Below are 3,225 nucleotides of genomic sequence, written 5' to 3' on the forward strand. Positions count from 1 at the left end.
TTTTTAAACCTGCTTTTCTTCTAGTGAAACAGACTTGTACCATGTTAGTAATTAATTTCCTTAAAATTTTTAGGAGGGAGCTCGAGAAGAACCACTGCTTTGCTGTAACCTGCCACAAGCAACACCACTGCCTTTCAGACTCTGCAGGAGATCTCTTTAGCACTGACAATTCTGCACTGAAGACAGATTGTTATTGGATGCATCTTACACATAGCACCACTTTATACTGCTTTGCTGCTGCTGTCCTTTGGTTTTGGCTGAAGAAAGACCACTGACAAAACCAAAGCTGCATCTTACCCACAATAGCAAGGCAGTAACTAGAACTATCAGCTCAGCATCTTGATAACTGAACGTGGCACTCACTTCAGCCCTCTCAGTTCAATACACGTTAGGGGTAGCTAACACACTGCACTCAGATACAAAACTACAGAGGGAACGAGGCAAAAATTGGGATAAGTGGTGCGATCAGTGCAAGTTGTGCCCTCCTGACACCACCAGTGCAGCCACGCAGCCTCTGCCCTTTCCTTAAGGGATCAAAAGTAAATTAATTTCACTTCTCACTGCCAACAGAAGCGAGGTCAGATGCTATTAAACAAAGAAACAGAACACAGACTGCCATCAGTCCCCCAGATATTTCTGTAAAAGTTGAAAGCCATGCCATTAAAGAATTGGCAAGCTAGAAAAGAACACAGCATACTCTAAATGAGAAGTGTAAGACTGGTGACTACTGTGTATCAGCCACACAGCAGTAGATGCAGAGAAAATCTGATGAGTTGCGCACGCACACACGCACACGGAGTGCCCAGAGCTGCTACAGGGCCCAGGAAGTGTTCTGTAAACACTACATTGATTACATGGAGCTATCAGGAAGACAGCTCTTTCTTCCTCTAACAGTTACCTACTTCAGAACCTTTTATCCCAGTAGTGCCAAAATTGGTTTATTAGCTGAAACTGCAGCTATTACTTGGAAGTGTTGAACCATACTCCCTACCAGGCAGAGGAACACAGTCAGTCTAGTCCAGGAATGTTAACACAAAATACAGAGATGCCACTCTGAATGACAGTAAAGAGAAAAGTAGTTGTCAACGTTTAAATATTACTATAGTATTTCTCTCACAGGATTACCATCCTTCAGGGAAAAAGATACAGCGTACTGCCTGCTGATCAGTGTTACATACAGCCTCCCTCCTGTCACCATCCATGCTGAACTGGCAAAACAGGGTGTTTAACTACATGTTTTTTTTTTCCCCACTGACTATCTAATGCTTGTGCATCTTCCACTGAACACCTCCCACCTTCAAGGAGGTCTCTGGAGGCACTCTCATAAGCAGCAGCCCAGAAATTGTTGGGCAGAACAGAAATGCAGCAGCACTCAGAACTGGACATAACTAGCAAGACTTCCCAGGCAGTAACAACGCCAGCAGACAATCCATTCTTTAAAGTAGGGATGATGTTTTGACTAACTGGAAACATAAGTACTTTAAAAAAAATGACCTTGAAACAGTAAAAAGCTGGAAGTAGGAGACACGTGCTAACTGCCATCATGCTGGGGTAGGCACAGTCATCTCACAGCATTTTGGTTCCCAGTCACACATCGCAACAGGGAGAGAGAGAGAAAGAGAGGCAGGCACAAGCGTGCAGTAAATCCATGTCTGAAAACTAACCAGCAGGGTCAGACAAGGGTCCTGGTGACAGCAGACGTGTTTGTGCAGCACGGCACCACTCTGCCACCCAGGGGAGTGATGCATGTCAGCACGCTGCCAACCTGCTGGCAGCTGTGGCTGTGCTGCATGCTGACCTGCAGTGTGCGTCCAGAGGCTGCACACAAAAAGGAGCCAGCAGCTGCTCGGCAGCCACAGAGCCGCGGGACTGAGCATCCCCACACCAAGAAGAACTGCCTCCTGGAGCTGCATTTCCCATAACCTGTGGAATAACACTGATCACCACAAAATGAAAAAAAAAAACCCTCAACAGATCATCATTCAATGATGTGACCTCAGGCTCCCCAAAGCGAAGTGCAGAGCAATGTCCAGGTTTCATACAGCTTAGCAGCAGAAAATGCAACATTTCTCACAACAGACCATGTAATTGTTTCCGTGACCTTCTGGCTAGTGGTTCAATCACTCACCCCTGCCTTTAACGACTTTCTCCAGACACCTATGGCATAAGGATACCTCCAGCCTTCTATGAGAAAAGCTGTGGCTCACTTCGGCCCGCTGCTCCCCGTGCAGGCTGCCCAGCACAGCACCGTCCCACACAGAGCCCAGGCACCCACAGTGCTCAGCACAGCCACAGCGCTGCCTCAGGGCACTGCATGTGTCAGCCCAGCCAAGTCTCTGTGCTGGCAGGGCACCTCTTTGCATCACCTGAATGAGCAAGCCAGAAATTAATTCCAGCAGCACCGTGATGCTGTAGGTTGCGGCCCTATGATCCAAATCCAGATGTGCCTGCACAGAGCCATGCCAGGCACCTCTCTTCTCCTTTAAAAGCTCTCAAGACAACCCTTTGGGACCTTTTAACATATGTAGTTTACAGGGAAAGATCAGGAGCTGTGCCGGTCAAGCCAGGTTCTCAGCTCCCTTGCTACACCGCTGTCCTAAAGTGAGATAAGTGAAGCACCTAGCACAAGCAGCAGCTGGTAGCACCTCGTGTATAACAAAACGGAGGAGCTATTCAGGAAAGGAGAGCAGCAGCACCCAAGCTGCAGCTGGGAGGTCTTGCGGGACGCAAGAGGACAGGCACCCTGTTTCATCACGTGTGCTGAGAGAGCTGGTGGAGGTCATTGCCGAACCGCTCTCCATCATTTTTGAGAGGTCTTGGACAACAGGGGAGGTCCCTGAAGACTGGAGGATAGCCAATGTCACTCCGGTCTTCAAAAAGGGCAAGAAGGAAGATCTGGGTAATTATAGGCCTGTCAGCCTCACCTCTGTCCCTGGAAAGGTGATGGAACAGCTTGTGCTGGATACCATCTCCAGACAACTGGGAGAAAAGGAGGTTATCAGGAGTAGTCAGCATGGGTTCACCAAGGGGAGGTCGTGCTCGACCAACTTGGTGGCCTTCTATGATGCTGTCACATGCTGGGTGGATGGGGGAAGAGCGGTAGATGTAATCTACCTTGATTTTAGAAAGGCGTTTGATACTGTCTCCCACGACATCCTTATAACAAAGCTGAGGAAGTGTGGGATAGACGAGTGGACAGGAGGTGGTTGAGAACTGGCTGACTGG

The 3,225-nt window shown here is 48.4% G+C and overlaps 1 protein-coding gene across 1 annotated transcript in view; it reads right to left on the minus strand.

Annotated features, from left to right (window-relative positions):
* LOC109370169 (zinc finger CCCH domain-containing protein 11A-like) overlaps positions 1-3,225 on the minus strand; it is a 129,935-nt gene that overhangs the window by 51,665 nt on the left and 75,045 nt on the right. The window lies entirely within an intron of this gene.

The sequence above is a fragment of the Meleagris gallopavo genome, chromosome 16 (genome assembly GCF_000146605.3).
Source record: "Meleagris gallopavo isolate NT-WF06-2002-E0010 breed Aviagen turkey brand Nicholas breeding stock chromosome 16, Turkey_5.1, whole genome shotgun sequence".
Lineage (NCBI taxonomy): Eukaryota > Metazoa > Chordata > Aves > Galliformes > Phasianidae > Meleagris > Meleagris gallopavo.